Source organism: Bombina bombina, chromosome 5 (assembly GCF_027579735.1).
Source record: "Bombina bombina isolate aBomBom1 chromosome 5, aBomBom1.pri, whole genome shotgun sequence".
NCBI classification, from domain to species: Eukaryota; Metazoa; Chordata; class Amphibia; order Anura; family Bombinatoridae; genus Bombina; species Bombina bombina.
In genome coordinates, this window is record NC_069503.1 from 778507077 (window position 1) to 778525925 (window position 18849).

At 37.4% G+C, this 18849-nt stretch overlaps 1 protein-coding gene across 1 annotated transcript in view; it reads left to right on the forward strand.

Moving 5' to 3' along the window:
- Nucleotides 1–18165, forward strand: part of NETO1 (neuropilin and tolloid like 1) — a 401675-nt gene extending 383510 nt beyond the window's left edge. The window contains exon 11 of the mRNA XM_053713116.1: nt 17979–18165. The gene's annotated coding sequence lies outside the window, so the exon portion shown is untranslated. The remainder of the gene's footprint in view (nt 1–17978) is intronic.
- Nucleotides 18166–18849: the final 684 nt, after the last annotated feature.

Genomic DNA, 18849 nt, shown 5'->3' on the forward strand with positions numbered 1-18849 from the left:
CAAGTTTTGTCGGTATATCTGTACCGCAAGCCTTATAGCCTGTAACGCAACGTCAGTCCCACACTCGTAAAAATGACGTTTTTTTATGCGACTTCCATAGTGCTGCCATTACGAGTTTTGTGGTGAGGTTTAAAAGCTTGCATTACATCCTATAATGACACGATCTGTACCGCCATCTGAGAGCAGTAGTTATGAGTTTTACGCAACAAAACTGTTACATAAAACTCATAACTAAACTATTACAAAGTACACTAACACCCATAAACTACCTTATTAACCCTTAATCTGCCGCTCCCGACATTGCTGCCACTAATAAAATTGATTAACCCCTATTCCGCCGCTCCCCGACATCGTCACCACTATAATAAAGTTATTAACCTCTAAACTGCTACCCTCCCGCATCGCAAACACTATTTAAAGTTATTGACCCCTATTCTGCTGCTCCCCGACACTGCCACCACTATAATAAACCTATTAACCCCTAAACCGCAAGCCCCCCACAACGAAATATACTTAATTAAACTATTAACCCCTAAACTGAAAGCCCCCCACATGGCAATAAACTAATTTAAACTAGTAGTAAACACTAAACCTAATGCCCCTCTAACTTTATATTAAAATTACATTTTCCCTATCATAAAGGCCATTTGTATGGGCATTGCCCTTAAAAGGGAATTTATCTCTTTTGTATTGCCCTGAAAAGGGCATTTAGCTCTTTTAAGAAAAGCTTAAACCCTAAACTAAAACAAAAACAACCAAAAAAGTTTAAAAAATCCTGACACTAAACCCCCGAAGATCCATTCTCAGTTTCTAAAGTCCGGACATCCAGGCGGCGATAAGTCTTCATCCAGGCGGTGAGGTCTTCATCTATCCAGGTGGTGTCTTCTATCTTCATCAATGGCGGCATCTTCTATCTTCATCCCGACGGCATCTTCTATCTTCATCCCGGCGGTGCGGAGTGGGTCCATCCTGAAGACATCCGGCGCGGAGCATCCTCTTCATACAGTCGCCGCCATATACTGAATCTTCAAGGCAAGGGATCCTTTTCAAAATGGCATCCCTTGAATTCCTATTCTCTGATTTGATTTTGGAAATTCAAATCAGCCAATAGGATGAGAGCTACTGAAATCCTATTGGCTGTTCAAATCAGCCAATACGATGAGAGCTTCTGAAATTGTATTGGTTGATTTGAACAGGGCAATGGGTAGATTAGGTTTTACGTTATTTTTATTTTGGGGGTTTGAGGGGTGGGGGTTTGTATACTGTTAGGGGGTGTTTGTTTTGTTTTTGTAGAAAAAGAGCTGGTTTCTTTAGGGTAATGCCCTAAAAATGGCCCTTTTAAGGGCCCTTGGTAATTTATTATAGATTAGGGTTTTTTATTTTGGGGTGTTTTTTTGTTTTTTTTAAAAAATGGTATTAGAATAGGAATATTTTTTATTGTTTGGGATAATTTTGTTTGTTATTTTTTGTAATGGTAGGTTTTTTTATTTTTTGCAATTTAAGTGTTTTTTATTTTTTGTAATGTTAGGTTTTAGTGTAAGGCAGCTTAGGTTTTATTTCACAGGTAAGTTTGTATTTATTTTAACTAGGTAGTTAGTAAATAGTTAATAACTATTTACTAGCTAGTCTACCTAGTTAAAATAAATACAAGCTTACCTGCAAAATAAAAATAAAACACGGCTAGATTTAGAGTTTGGCGTTAGCCGTCAAAACCAGCGTTAGAGGCTCCTAACGCTGGTTTTGGGCTACCGCTGGTATTTAGAGTCAGTCAGGAAAGGGTCTAACGCTCACTTTGCAGCCGCAACTTTTCCATACCGCAGATCCCCTTACGTCAATTGCGTAGCCTATCTTTTCAATGGGATCTTTCTAGATCTTTTTAGAGTCGTGGCTGAAGTGAGCGTTAGAAATCTAACGACAAAACTCCAGCCACAGAAAAAAAACAGGAGTTAAGAGCTTTTTGGACTAATGCCGGTTCATAATGCTCTTAGCTACTGTGCTCTAAAGTTCACTAACACCCATAAACTACCTATGTACCCCTAAACCGAGGTCCCCCCACATAGCCGCACTATAATAATTTTTTTTAACCCCTAATCTGCCGACCGCACACCGCCGCCACCTACGTTATACTTATGTACCCCTAATCTGCTGCCCCTAACACCGCCAACCCCTATATTATATTTATTAACCCCTAATCTGCTGCCCTCAACGTCGCCGACACCTACCTACACTTATTAACCCCTAATCTGCCGACCGGACAACACCGCTACTCTAATAAATGTATTAACCCCTAAAGCTAAGTCTAACCCTAACACTAACACCCCCCTAAGTTAAATATAATTTAAATCTAACGAAATAAATTAACTCTTATTAAATAAATTATTCCTATTTAAAGCTAAATACAGGGAGTGCAGAATTATTAGGCAAATGAGTATTTTGACCACATCATCCTCTTTATGCATGTTGTCTTACTCCAAGCTGTATAGGCTCAAAAGCCTACTACCAATTAAGCATATTAGGTGATGTGCATCTCTGTAATGAGAAGGGGTGTGGTCTAATGACATCAACACCCTATATCAGGTGTGCATAATTATTAGGCAACTTCCTTTCCTTTGGCAAAATGGGTCAAAAGAAGGACTTGACAGGCTCAGAAAAGTAAAAAATTGTGAGATATCTTGCAGAGGGATGCAGCACTCTTAAAATGGCAAAGCTTCTGAAGCGTGATCATCGAACAATCAAGCGTTTCATTCAAAATAGTCAACAGGGTCGCAAGAAGAGTGTGGAAAAACCAAGGCGCAAAATAACTGCCCATGAACTGAGAAAAGTCAAGCGTGCAGCTGCCAAGATGCCACTTGCCACCAGTTTGGCCATATTTCAGAGCTGCAACATCACTGGAGTGCCCAAAAGCACAAGGTGTGCAATACTAAGAGACATGGCCAAGGTAAGAAAAGCTGAAAGACGACCACCACTGAACAAGACACACAAGCTGTAACGTCAAGACTGGGCCAAGAAATATCTCAAGACTCATTTTTCTAAGGTTTTATGGACTGATGAAATGAGAGTGAGTCTTGATGGGCCAGATGGATGGGCCCGTGGCTGGATTGGTAAAGGGCAGAGAGCTCAAGTCGCCCTCAACGTCGCCGACACCTGATCGGAACAGCCAATAGAATGCAAGCTCAATCTGATTGGCTGATCGGATCAGCCAATCGGATTGAACTTGAATCTGATTGGCTGATTCCATCAGCCAATCAGAATTTTCCTACCTTAATTCCGATTGGCTGATAGAATCCTATCAGCCAATCGGAATTCGAGGGATGCCATCTTGGATGACATCCCTTAAAGGAACCTTCATTCGTCGTCTAGTCGTCGGAAGAAAAGGATGGATCCGCGCTGAAGGTCTTCAAGATGGAGCCGGTCGTCATCGGATGGAAGAACATAGAAGATGCGGCTTGGATGAAGATGTTTGCCGGTCCGGATGTCCACTTCTGCCCGCTTGGATCAAGACTTCAGCCGGAGGAAGGATGTCTTCAGCCCCCCGCTTGGGCTTGGATCAAGACATCAGAGCCAGGATGGATCGGTGTGATACCCGGTGTGGTGAAGATAAGGTAGGAAGATCTTCAGGGGCGTAGTGTTAGGTTTATTTAAGGGGGGTTTGGGTTAGATTAGGGGTATGTGGGTGGTGGGTTGTAATGTTGGGGGGGGTATTGTATGTTTTTTTTCTCCAGGCAAAAGAGCTGAATTCTTTGGGGCATGCCCCGCATATGGCCCTTTTAAGGGCTGGTAAGGTAAAAGAGCTTTTCTATTTTAATTTTAGAATAGGGTAGGGCATTTTTTTTATTTTGGGGGGCTTTGTTATTTTATTAGGGGGCTTAGAGTAGGTGTAATTAGTTTGAAATTGTTGTAATATTTTTCTAATGTTTGTAAATATTTTTTTATTTTTTGTAACTTAGTTCTTTTTTACTTTTTGTACTTTAGTTAGTTTATTTAATTGTATTTATTTGTAGGTATTTTATTTAATTTATTTATTGATAGTGTAGTGTTAGGTTTAATTGTAGATAATTGTAGGTATTTTATTTAATTAATTTATTGCTAGTGTAATGTTAGGTTTAATTGTAACTTAGGTTAAGATTTATTTTACAGGTAATTTTGTAATTATTTTAACTAGGTAGCTATTAAATAGTTATTAACTATTTAATAGCTATTGTACCTGGTTAAAATAAATACAAAGTTGCCTGTAAAATAAATATTAATCCTAAAATAGCTACAATATAATTATAATTTATATTGTAGCTATATTAAGGGTTTATTTTACAGGTAAGTATTTAGCTTTAAATAGGAATAATTTATTTAATAAGAGTTAATTTATTTTGTTAGAATAAAATTATATTTAACTTAGAGGGGTGTTAGGGTTATGGTTAGACTTAGCTTTAGGGGTTAATACATTTATTATAGTAGCGGCGAGGTCCGATCGGCAGATTAGGGGTTAATAATTGTAGATAGGTGGCGGCGACGTTGGGGGCGGCAGATTAGGGGTTAATAAATATAATATAGGGGTCAACGATGTTAGGGGCAGCAGATTAGGGGTACATAGGGATAACGTAGGTTGCGGCGGTGTACGGAACGGCAGATTAGGGGTTAATAATAATATGCAGGGGTCAGCGATAGCGGGGGCGGCAGATTAGGGGTTAATACATATAATATAGGGGTCGGCGGTGTTAGGGGCAGCAGATTAAGGGTACATAGGTATAATGTAGGTGGCGGCGGTGTACGGAGCGGCAGATTAGGGGTTAAAAAAAATATGCAGGGGTCAGCGATAGCGGGGGCGGCAGATTAGGGGTTAATAAGTGTAAGGTTAGAGGTGTTTAGACTCGGGGTACATGTTAGGGTGTTAGGTGCAGACTTAGGAAGTGTTTCCCCATAGGAAACAATGGGGCGGCGTTAGGAGCTGAACGCTGCTTTTTTGCAGGTGTTAGGTTTTTTTCAGCTCAAACAGCCCCATTGTTTCCTATGGGGGAATCGTGCACGAGCACGTTTTTGAAGCTGGCCGCGTCCGTAAGCACCGCTGGTATCGAGAGTTGCAGTGGCGATAAATATGCTCTACGCTCCCTTTTTTGGAGCCTAACGCAGCCCTTCTGTGAACTCTAAATACCAGCAGTATTTAAAAGGTGCGGGGGAAAAAAAGCATGCGTAGCTAACGCACCCCTTTGGCCGCAGAACTCTAAATCTAGCCGTTAGTTTTTATTTCACAGGTAAATATGTATTTAATTTTAAATATGTATTATTTAGTTAATAATTGTAACTTTAATTTAGTTCTATTTTAATTATGTTAACATTAGGGGGGTGTTAGGTTTAGGGTTACGGTTAGTTTTAGGGGTTAATATATTTTAATTTAGGTTGTTGCATTGTGGGGGGCTGGCGGTTTAGGGGTTAATAGGTTTATTTAGTGGTTGTGATGTGGGAGGCCAGAGGTTTAGGGGTTAATAACTTTATTTAGTTTGGGCGATGTCGGGGAGCGGCAGAATAGGGGTTAATAGATTTATTATAGTATGGGAAATGTTGGGGTGCAGGGGAATAGGGGTTAATAACTTTATTATAGTGGCGGCAATATCAGGAGCAGCAGATTAGGGTTTAATAACATTATGTAGGTGTCGTCGATTTTGGGGGCAGCAGATTAGGGGTTTTTAGACGTGGGGTTTATGTTGTGGTAACTTTTTTTTCCCCATAGACATCAATAGGGTTGCATTATGGAGCTTTTCATACTGCGATCGCAGGTGGGTTTTTTTTTCCCGCTCTCCCCATTGATGTCTATGGGGAAAACGTGCACGAGCAGGTATGGAGCTCAACGTAACCATATCTCACGCACAATCCGGCTGTTTGAAAACTTGTAATGGCAACGCAATGGAGTGTGAAATAACGCAACTTTTTGTTGCGTTTGTTTTGCACCCCATTGCGCCCATAACTTGTTATCTACCTGATACTTAACTCTCATGTTATTCTTTGTTGAAGAGATATCTAGATAGGTAGCGTGCACATGTCTGGAGCACTACATGACAGTAAATAGTGCTGCTATCTACTGTTCTTGCCAATGTACAAAATTGTTGAAAAACTGTTGCTATATAGTGCTGCAGGCATGCGCACACTACTGAACTTTCCTTCCTACTTTTCAACAAAGGACAACAAAAAAAACAAAGAACATTTGATAATAGACATAAATTGGAAAGATTTATTGAAAAGGGAATGGGAAAGAAAAAAAAGGAGGAAGAGGAGAATGGCACTACTTAAAAAGAGATGTCCTATTATTAGTTAGTATGAAAATCTCATATATTCCTATTAGGAGCAGGTGCTGTACACATAAGAGAACAATGCAAAAGAAGGTATAAACCTATAGAAAACGGTGTAACTAGAAAGCACTCATCATCTCTATGTTAGCCAAAAATGGAGATCAAATATGAAATGTATATATGGTATTGTGTCAGGTGGAAACACACTAAAATATTTAATTTCCCTAAAGGGGAAAACAGCGGTTAAAATGTTAAAGTTTATTAAATATAGGTTAAAATGGGACAAAAGCGGTTAAAACCAAAAAGTGGTGTAAATCTATCCTATATGTAGTCTAATTAAGTACACTCATTCCTTGCGTGGGTAGATGTCTATAATGTGCTAAAAGTTTAACACTGATGCTCTGTCCTAGTGGTATCTGATAGCCACAGTAATAACACTGAAGTTTTGTCTCTTAAATATATCCGATATTACATATACTAATTATCCTTAGCGCCAACATCTACTATTTCTTTGATTAGAATGCTATCAATTTTTAGCACATTATAGACATCTACCCACGCAAGGAATGAGTGTACTTAATTAGACTACATATAGGATAGATTTACACCACTTTTTGGGTTTAACGGTTTTTGTCCCATTTTAACCTATATTTAATAAACTTTAACATTTTAACCGCTGTTTTCCCCTTTAGGGAAATTAAATATTTTAGATTGTTTCCACCTGACACAATACCATATATACATTTCATACTTGATCTCCATTTTTGGCTAACATAGAGATGATGAGTGCTTTCTAGTTACACAGTTTTCTATAGGTTTATACCTTCTTTTGCATTGTTCTCTTATGTGTACAGCACCTGCTCCTAATAGGAATATATGAGATTTTCATACTAACTAATAATAGGACATCTCTTTCCAAGTAGTGCCATTCTCCTCTCCCCCCCCCCCCTTTTTTTTTCTTTCCTGTTCCCTTTTCAATAGATTGGAAAGATGTATGCAATGGTATGTTCTATCTGAATCATGAAAGACAAATGTTGGGGTTTATGTCCCTTTAAAGGAACACCATAGCTTAGAGATGTTATTGCTTCAAATGGAACTTGGTGATTACCATAGATAGAAATGATGGAAGTAGTTTTAGCACCTACTTATCTTGGTAAGGAGTAAATAAGGCTCATTTGAATAAACAGCATCCATCTTCTTAAATTCTAGCTGATTTAATGGTCAAGAGGAACATCATCATCAGAAGGCACTTTGAAAAGAATACCATGCTTTTCTTGGCTAGAATTATAATCTTCCATGTGTTAACTTTCTCAGCAACTAGCAGATCAATAGTAAATGAAAAAATATGCGCCAGTGGATAATGTAACTGATTATAGAGCTTTGCCTTAGTTAAATCCCATTCTCGTCTTCAAAACAGCAAGACTATCCTCTGAATTACCTGCATATACTGTCTCCATTGTATTGTTGGTTTAAAGTTTGAAGGATTTAGATGGCTTACTTATTTTCAGATCCAGGACATAAATGATTGTTAGGGCTTGGAGATGCCTTTCTATTCAGACAAACATGTTTGCTGAATCTTTAAAACAACTGACAACTCTCTCATTGTTTCTTCACAAAGGACATAGATGAAATGGTGCCCTTTTTAATCATGACTTTGGGTAAGCCCTAGTATGGTAATTTAATAATCATAGAGAATAGGTAGGTGAGTGTAAATGATCCGGGTAGTGATTCTGTGACTGTAATTTTACACAATTGTCTCTCTCTCTCTCTCTCTCTCTCTCTCTCTCTCTCTCTCTCTCTCTCTCTCTCTCTCTCAGGTTAAACAAAAATAAAGCATGTAAGATTAAATTTCCCCCTTTTCATTTAGCTCTCATTAGTGCCAATTTATAATATATATATATATATATATATATATATATATATATATATATATATATATATATATATATATATATATATATATATATAAATGTATATATACTACAAAGCTGTGCATAGAATTATTCACAAATTTAAAAAATATGTCATATCACAATCAAATACTCATTTTAAAAAGTTCTGCTAAAAATATACTTTGGCTGTATTAGGTCAGGGAACATGTTAAACCTGTTGAACGTTTTTGTTGTATTCTATAAACTAGTGACAACATTTCTCCCAAGTAAATGCTCTAAATTACAATATTTTTTATGTTAACTCAGTCAGTCATTTACAGAATAAAACACAAATGTTATACTGTGTATAGCTTGCAGTCATCAGGGAGAGGATTTTGAAATTAGAATCCATTAACATCCCCATTCATGAAGATGATAAATCTGTTAAGTGGGTTGAGAAACTTAAGGAGCAAATTTACTAATTTATGGAGGATTTAAAAGCTTTCAAAAAGAAAAAGTTTGTAAAGGTGAACATAGATTATACTGAGCACTGAGTATATAAGTGGCTGTCAGGACAGTCTGAGGATGTTCCTAACTGGAGGAGAGGCTGCCGAGGTAGAAGGGAGAATAGAGCTGTGGATAGTAATACCACTAGTAGCAGCAGCCGTGAGAAAGAGATAAGATCAGGATCCTCTACTCAGAAGGAGGTTTTTCTGGAGCGTGGGTCAGACCCAGACGCAGGAGGATCAGGAGTGGAGGTTATAGACACAAGATTAAGAAGTGCCAGACGAGGGAACAAAAAGTAATATATGATTTGAGTGACTATACCCTGTCAGAGAAGTTATTGTTATCAAAAGTTTTGAATTTTATACCATATTATGTTAATAACCTGGAGGTTGATATTGCATTGTTTAAGAGGCTTTTGGCAGTTAAGGAGAGGTTTAGTGGATCTACGGGAGATAGATCTGACTTTAGGTTAAAAAGCATTAGGGACTTCTCTAGTACTAATGCCAGCATTTCTACCTTTTGCTGTAGGGTTAGACAAGATGTCATGATGCACCCTAAGAAATGTTTCTTTAATTTAACTAAACCTGAACTGGACGCACTTGACACTTTAAAGAAAAATAACAGTATTGTGATCAGGGGGGCCGATAAGGTTGGGGGCATTGTGATACAAAACTATAGCTCCTATCGAATGGAGGTTTTGAGACAATTGACAAATATTTCAGTGTATGAGAAGCTAGACCTTGACCCCACCATTGACATCAAAAGAGAAGCTGATAGATTGATCAGTATGGGTGTTGCAGGGGGGCATATTAATGAGGAAACTGCTTTATTTTTTACTCAGTAATTTCCCATTAGACCTATACTATACTGCATACCCAAAATCCATAAGGATCCGTTGGCACCACCTGGCCGCTCTATTGTGTCAGCTAGGGGATCTGTGATGCAGCCCATTGCACAGTTTATAGATTTTTACCTTCAGCCCTGTGTATGGGAGTTAGTGACTGTGATAAAAGACATTTTTTGCAAAGGTTAAAAGATATTGGTGAAATATGGCCTGATATAATTTTAGTAACCTTAGATGTTTCTAGTCTGTATACTAACATATAGGAGGGCATTGATAGTGTGCTGGGGGTTATCAGAAAAAGTGATCAGTATAATGGTCCTTGTAGCGGTTTTCTATTGGAACTGTTGGATTTTGTTTTGTCTAATAATTATTTTAAATTTGAGAAGTCATACTATAGACAAAGGGTTGGGACAGCAATGAGTTTGAATGTGGCCCCATCGCTGGCCAACATGTTTATGTTTAAATATGAACTGCGACACATCTTGTGAGATATTGAATTTGGTGACAAGATAAAAGGTTATTGTAGATATATAGATTTTTTTATATGGACTGACACCATGGACAAACTGACTGAGTTTATTAACAAGTTGAATAGGATTCCCTCAAAAATCAGATTTACTATGAATGCAAGCTACACTCATATTCCATAGTTGTATGTGATGGTAGTGAAGCAGGGAGGGGTGCTACAGACTGACCTTTATGTGAATGATACAGATAGAAATTCACTACTTTTGGCTTCCAGTTTTCACCCCAAATCACTATTGGATAGCTTACCTATTAGCCAATTTTCAAGGATCAATAGAATTATCTCTGATGAGGGACAGATAAAGGTTAGGTAGGAGGAAATGACCAACAAATTTCTTGATAGAGGCTTTTCAGTAAAAAGTGTTGAGATTGCCAGAATAAGGAGTAAGATGACCAAGAGAGCTGCAAGCTCTGAACCACCTTCATGTGTCTTTACCCCTAGGTTTAATTTAGTCACTTAGCAGATGAAACAATGAATATACACGTATTGGGACACTCTATCTACAGATGACTCTCTGAAGGGTGTTTTAAAATCCTGCTCTCTGATTGGATATAGGAGAGATTTTTTTTTAAGGACCTTCTGGTTTGAACTGACCTAATTTGAAGTTATGACGTCAGGAGTTGGGACATTAACCCAGGCTGCCATAGATGAGATGGCTGTATAACCTGTAACAGCCTTATTGTGGGCAATTGATTCAGTCACCCTAGGGCAAAAGGGTCTATTTGAAGCATAGATTAACCTGTTCTTCGCAGATGGTGGTCTACATAATTAAATGCCCATGTGGCCTTACCTATGTAGGCAAAACAGAGTGCCCCCTGAAAAACAGAATGGCCAATCACCGGTCAAGCCCTGTATGTATGTATTTGGTACTTTTAAAGCGCGGCTAATCACCTGTAAGGGTCTCAAGGCGCTGCTCATTTTATTGACCTTGGAAGGAGGAAAGGCTGAGTGGACCTTGCCAGTGATCGAACCTGCAACCCTTGGGTTACTACAGAGCTCAGCCACAGTGCCTTAGCATGCTGAGCTATCTGTCCGGCTGCTGAAGAAAGGAAAGAGTGACCAGCCGGTGGCATTGTATTTTTTGCAAGAGAAACATACGGTTGTGGACCTTTGCTGTATGCCTATAGATCAAGTCAACAGACCCCCCCCAGGTGGGGATGTGAATAAATTACTACTCAGAAGAGAGATCGAGTGGATTTATAAGTTGCAAACGATGGCACCCTGGGGTCTCAATAAGCAAGTCTGGTTCTCTTAGATCATATCTCTTGGTCATCTTACTCAAATCAGTTAGAATTAGTGTGAAATAAAATTAGTAAGTAATGTGTTTTATGGAGTATGATTTACCCTACTGTGATTTTGATTGGTACTTCAAATTAGTACTTTTGTGTATATATGTAAATAACCTAGGGACAGGAGGCAGCAACATCCGTTTTTGTAATTTGACTTTTTTTCTGTTGCCATGACGACAGTTTGTTTTTTATTTTTTAATGATCTATGTATAGAATATGTAGCACAAGGATGGGATTCAGCCCTCCTGGGGCGTAATCCGATATAGATCGTAGTTTGTGGCGCAAGCAAGGGAACCCCCGCCGCCCGTAGTTTCAGCTCGCAACTATCCAATATATCCCGCTGTCAGATGCTAAAGTGCCGTAAGTCGGATAAACCAGCGATGTCCAGAAATCTGCTTAAGTACAAATTTCTGGAGTCGCCAGTGACTTACGGCACTTTAGAAACTGCCGGCGCCTACAAAACCTGACTAAAGTATTAAATCTCCCATACTGTATAACACGCCTCCCAAACATAGCCCAACATGTCTAACCCTCTATCCGCTATCCCCCTCACTCTTCTAATAATAAAAAATGTATTAACCCCTAAACCGCTGCTCCCGGACCCCGCCGCCACCTAATAAAGTTATTAACCCCTAAACCGCCGCCCCTGGACCCCGCCGCCACCTACATTAAACTACCCCTAATATGAGCTCCTACCCTGCCACCACCTACATTAAACTATCCCCTAATGTGAGCTCCTACCCCGCCGCCACCTACATTGAACTACCACCTAATGTGAGCTCCTACCCCTCCGCCACCTACATTAAACTACCCCCTAATGTGAGCCCCTTACACCGCCGCCAGCTACATTAACTACCCCCTAATGTGAGCTCCTACCCCGCCGCCAGCTATATTAAACTACCCCCTAATGTGAGCTCCTACCCCGCCGCCACCTACATTAAACTACCCCCTAATGTAAGCCCCTTACACCGCCACCAGCTACATTAAACTACCCCCTAATGTGAGCCCCTTACACCGCCGCCAGCTACATTAAACTACCCCCTAATGTGAGCTCCTACCCCGCCGCCAGCTATATTAAAATTATTAACCCCTAATCTAATCCCCCTACCCTTCCGCCAGCTATATTAAAATTATTAACCCCTAATCTAATCCCCCTACACTGCCGCCAGCTATATTAAAATTATTAACCCCTAATTTAATCCCCCTATACCGCCGCCAGCTATATTAAATTATTAACCCCTAATTTAATCCCCCTATACCGCCGCCACCTATATTAAATTATTAACCCCTAATTTAATCCCCTTACACCACCACCATCTACATTACATACCCCCTAATGTGAGCTCCTACCCCGCCGACAGCTGTATTAAAATTATTAACCCTGAATCTAATCCCCCTACACCTCCGCCAGCTATATTAAATACATTAACCCCTAATCTAATATCCCTAAAGTAATCACCTCTATTACCATCCCTTAAAAGGGCCTTTTGTGTGACATTGCCCCAAAGTAACAGCTCTATTGCCAGCCCTTAAAAGGGCTTTTTGCGGGGCATTTCCCCAAAGTAATCAGCTCTTTTACCAGCCCTTAAAAGGGCTTTTTGCGGGGCATTGTCACAAAGTAATCAGCTCTTTTGCATCTAATCTAAATCGCCCTACACCGCCGCCACCTATAATAAATATATTACCCCCTAATCTAATCCCCCTACATCGCCGCCACCTATATTAAATAGATTAACCCCTAATCTAATCCCCCTACACCGCCGCCACCTATATTAAATAGATTAACCCTAATTATATTAGGGTTAATATAGTTAATATTGTTATTATATTATATATATATATATATATATTAAGTATAATAACCCTATCTAACTCTAACATCCCTAACTAAATTCTTATTAAAATAAATCTAATTAATATTAATATTATTAGTTAAAATATTCCTATTTAAATCTAAATACTTACCTATAAAATAAACCCTTAGATAGCTACAATGTAAATAATACTTATATTGTAGCTATTTTAAGGTTTATATTTATTTTACAGGTAACTTGGTATTTATTTTAACTAGGTATAATAGCTATTAAATAGTTAATAACTATTTAATAGCTACCTAGTTAAAATAATTACCAATTTACCTGTAAAATAAATCCTAACCTAAGTTACAAATACACCTACACTATCAATAAATTAAATAAACTACAAATATCGAAACTAAAATACAATTAAATAAACTAAACTAAATTACAAAAACAAACAAACACTAAATTACAAAAAATAAAAAAAGATTACAAGAATTTTAAGCTAATTACACCTAATCTAAGCCCCCTAATAAAATAATAAAGCTCCCCAAAATAAAAAAATTTCCCTACCCTAATCTAAATTAAAAAAGTTAACAGCTCTATTACCTTACCAGCCCTTAAAAGGGCTTTTTGCTGGGCATGCCGCCCCAAAGAAATCAGCTCTTTTGCCTGTAAAAAAACCCACAATACCACCCCCAATATTACAACCCACCACCCACATACCCCTATTCTATCAGTCAATCGGAATTAAGGTAGAAAAAATCTGATTGGCTGATTAAATCAGCCAAGTAGATTCAAGTTCAATCCGATTGGCTGATTGATTCAGCCAATCGGATTGAACTTGAATCTGATTTTTCTGATTCAATCAGCCAATCAGATTTTTCCTACCTTAATTCCGATTGGCTGATAGAATACTATCAGCCAATCGGAATTCGACGGACGCCATCTTGGATGACATCATTTAAAGGAACCTCATTCGTCGGGAAGTCGTCGTGCTGGATGGATGTTCCACGTCAGAGGAGCGAAGAAAGAAGATTGAAGATGCCGCTTGATTGAAGACATAGCCTGGATGGAAGACTTCTGCTCTGCCGCTTGATTGAAGACATCGCCGAATGGAAGACTTCTTCTTTGCCGCTTGATTGAAGACATCGCCCTGATGGAAGACTTCTTCTTTGCCGCTTGGATGAAGATATCACCCGGATGGAAGACTTCTTCTCTGCCGCTTGATTGAAGACATCGCCCGGATCGGAGGTAGGGAGATCTTCAGGGGGGTAGTGTTAGGTTTTTTTAAGGGGGGTTTGGGTGGGTTTAGAATAGGGGTATGTGGGTGGTGGGTTGTAATGTTGGGGGTGGTATTGTGTTTTTTTTACAGGCAAAAGAGCTGATTTCTTTGGGGCATGCCCCGCAAAAAGCCCTTTTAAGGGCTGGTTGTTTTTTTTTTGTAATTTAGTTTAGTTTATTTAATTGTATTTTAGTTTAGATATTTGTAGTTTATTTAATTTATTGATAGTGTAGGTGTATTTGTAACTTAGGTTAGGATTTATTTTACAGGTATTTTTTTTTTGTAATTTAGTTTAGTTTATTTAATTGTATTTTAGTTTAGATATTTGTAGTTTATTTAATTTATTGATAGTGTAGGTGTATTTGTAACTTAGGTTAGGATTTATTTTACAGGTAAATTGGTAATTATTTTAACAAGGTAGCTATTAAATAGTTATTAACTATTTAATAGCTATTGTACCTAGTTAAAATAAATACCAAGTTACCTGTAAAATAAATATAAACCCTAAAATAGCTACAATGTAATTATTAATTACATTGTAGCTATCTTAGGGTTTATTTTATAGGTAAGTATTTAGATTTAAATAGGAATATTTTAATTAATAATATTAATATTAATTAGATTTATTTTAATAAGAATTTAGTTAGGGGTGTTAGAGTTAGATAGGGTTATTATACTTAATATATATATAATATAATAACTATATTAACTATATTAACCCTAATATAATTAGGGTTAATATAGTTAATATATATAATATAATAACTATATTAACTATATTAACCCTAATATAATTAGGGTTAATATAGTTAATATATATAATATAATAACTATATTAACCCTAATATAATTAGGGTTAATATAGTTAATATAGCTGGCGGCGGTGTAGGGGGATTAGATTAGGGGTTAATCTATTTAATATAGGTGGCGGCGGTGTAGGGGGATTAGATTAGGGGTTAATCTATTTAATATAGGTGGCGGCAGTGTAGGGGGATTAGATTAGGGGGTAATACATTTATTATAGGTGGCGGCGGTGTAGGGGGATTTAGATTAGATGCAAAAGAGCTGATTACTTTGTGACAATGCCCCGCAAAAGGCCCTTTTAAGGGCTGGCAATAGAGCTGTTACTTTGGGGCAATATCAAGCAAAAGGCCCTTTTAAGGGCTGTTAATAGAGGTGATTACTTTAGGGGGGATTAGATTAGGGGTTAATGTATTTAATATAGCTGGCGGCGGTGTAGGGGGATTAGATTAGGGGTTAATACATTTAATATAGCTGGTGGCGGGGTAGGGGGATTAGATTAGGGGTTAATAATTTTAATATAGCTGGTGGCGGGGTAGGAGCTCACATTAGGGGGTAGTTTAATGTAGCTGGCGGCAGTGTAAGGGGCTCACATTAGGGGGTAGTTTAATATAGCTGGCGGCGGGGTAGGAGCTCACATTAGGGGGTATGTAATGTAGCTGGCGACGGTGTAGGGGGATCACATTAGGGGGTTATACTTTTAATGTAGGTGGCGGCGGGGTCCGGGAGCGGCGGTTTAGGGGTTAAATACTTTATTAGGGATTGCGGCGGGGGATCGCGGTTGACAGGTAGATAGACATTGCGCATGCGTTAGGTGTTAGGTTTTATTTTGCAGTTAGTTTAGGGAGTTACGGGGCTCCAATACACAGCATAAGGCTTACTACGGCTGCAATTTGTGGCGAGGTGAAAATGGAGTAAGATTTCTCAATTTTCACCACGTAAGTCCTTACGCTGTATATTGGATACCAAACTGCGCGGGTTTGGTATACCTGTCTATGGGCCAAAAAACTACGGCCGAAGGCAGAAATATACGAGCGTAACTTCTAGGTTACGCCGTATATGTGATACCAAACCCGCGCAAAATTCGGTGCCCCCGGCTTTTGCGGGCGACGCTGCATATCGGATCGGGCCCCTGATGTTTATTTTGATGTGGAAATTTGTTTTCAGTACTTTTTTCTAAACTTTAGTTTAGTAGTTTTTTTTGTTAATTTTGTGATGATATCATCACAGGAAGTTGGTGCCTGTTTGGTAATTTTCAGATGAGAAGTGTGTATAGATCCTTATGTGGAATACTATTTAAGGTGGGTATTTAAGTTTGTGTTGTATCCTTGATAAAGGTCCCAGGTGGAGGACAGAAACATTTATGTGAACAAAGTGGTAACATCCTTATTGAAGAAACTGGTCTTTAAAGTGTGTTGGAGACTCTGCACCGGCCATTGTTACCTTACAGGGAGTGCTAAGGTTGTGTTAGATATACAGTACATACATATATATATATATATATATATATATAGTCAAAGAGATTTAAAATGTTACTTGACCTAATACATCCAAAGTATACTTCAAACAAAACTTTTTAAAATGAGTATTTGATTGTGATATTTGTGAATTATTCTATGCACAGCTTTGCTAGATTTTAGTATATAAATTGCCACTAATGAAAAGTGGGAACTATAATCTTACACAGTTTATTTTTGTTTAACCTTTCATTATTATAGTCATCCATATTTAAATATAAGGTGGGGAAAAATGTAAGAATTAATTATGTTTGTGTGTGTGTAATGTCACTGTTGGTTTTTAAGTTCTTTAACGTCCACACTAAGGAAAATGTTCTTAGCTGGGGAATGTTGTCATAGAAAGAAGTCAAGAAAAGCAAACTACACTAGGTAAAACAAAAGTTCCCTTTATATAAGCTGTAAAATTGTGTGAACATAAGGATTATTATTTTATATGGTTAGTGAATTTCTCTGACTTTTTATTCTCTAGGGTCTAGACTCACATGCACACTTAGGCTATCCAGTGCATATTATATAGTTGACAGTCCTAAGATTATATGAGTAATTATTTAAGTCATATGAAAATAAACAATTGCTGTCTAGTGTTTGACTTTTTACCTTATCTGAAATTGTTCTGCTTTCGTAGCATGGAACTGCAACAACAAAATGTTTGGTATAGTGTTATCTATAGTGTTATCTATAGTGTTATCTATAGTGTTATCTATAGTGTTATCTATAGTGTTATCTATAGGTAAGGAATGTCAATAATGTATCATAATGCACAATAAAGATGCCTAAATATGGTTCTTTTTATGTTTCCTATGCACCACCAAATCCCCCAGTTTATGCAACATTTTTGTTTGAGTCATATATTATTCTACAACATCTATTGAAGAGAGTAGCTTTTTATGTGTAGTATGAAGTTGTGTATCATTATAATGGAATACTTAATTGCTGCCCCACACTGATTATTTACTTGTTTAGTTATCAGAATGCCCACCTACGGTATATGTGACTTATTCATATACTTTTTATAGTTAAATTTACAGGAGAGCTTGCTTAAGTAAATGTGTTCAAAGTTTGTTTATCAAGTATATTTCTTTGATGAATATAATTGTGTTAGATTGTATTTTTCAAAACAGCAGACCTTTAATGAAAATGTTGTAGGTTCCTGAATGTTCCAATTGGCAATTTAAGTTTACTGTTTGTTTTTTGTGTCTGGATATAACAACACACATGTATTATTATTATTATTTCATAACTCTTTTCTTTTTTTTCCCAGTGAAGAATCCTTTTTAAACCAGTAGGAAGTGACTGAGTACATTCTCCAGAAAATATTACAACGATCACCATAAAGGTGGACTCTTTTTTAATTCATTCCACTGCCTTGTTACAGACTTAGGAATTACAGACATTACTACCCTCAACATGATGTCCCTGCTATTCAATGACATTTGTTGTAATTTGGTTGCTGGCCACCAAGTGCTCCTTAGTTTTTAAATACATTTTGAAATTTACTGGATACTTGAAGAAGAATCTAGTTACTGATTGCAAATATCCCAGCTTTCTATGGCATTTTGTTTTTGATGAGTTGACAACATTATTGTTTTGAAATGGATCTGTGGTGAACGAAGAGAAGCTTCTACTCGTACACTCTTTGTTAGTTTGTACGTGTACTGTATTTCATCTTGCAAACTACTTGAAATCAATGTTCATGTTTTTGTTAGTAGTTTAATAAATCAAATTGATGGACATTAAGATTATTGGACTTTACAGCTGATATTCTTTTGAAAAAAGTGAATTTACTAAATGGCAATAAGAGAATATTTCTTGCTTAATTTTTTTTTTTTTTTTCATTTTTTGTTTTTGTTTAATTTAAGCCCATGCTTTTTAATGGTTGACTACATTTCAGGTCATTTTTTTAATGTTACCGTTAGTCTACTGGACATGATATTGTTGAAGTACAAAACCTAACAGCAAAAATGTAATCAAATTACTAATTACTACTTATTTGGCCACAAAATATTTTATTACAGAGCTATAATTAGCATGTATTTTTTTTCATTTACTACCATTATGTTTATTCCCCCTTTTTTTGCTTGAAAAAAAACCTTTTTCTATATTCGTACATAAAACAATGTATAGTATTTCCT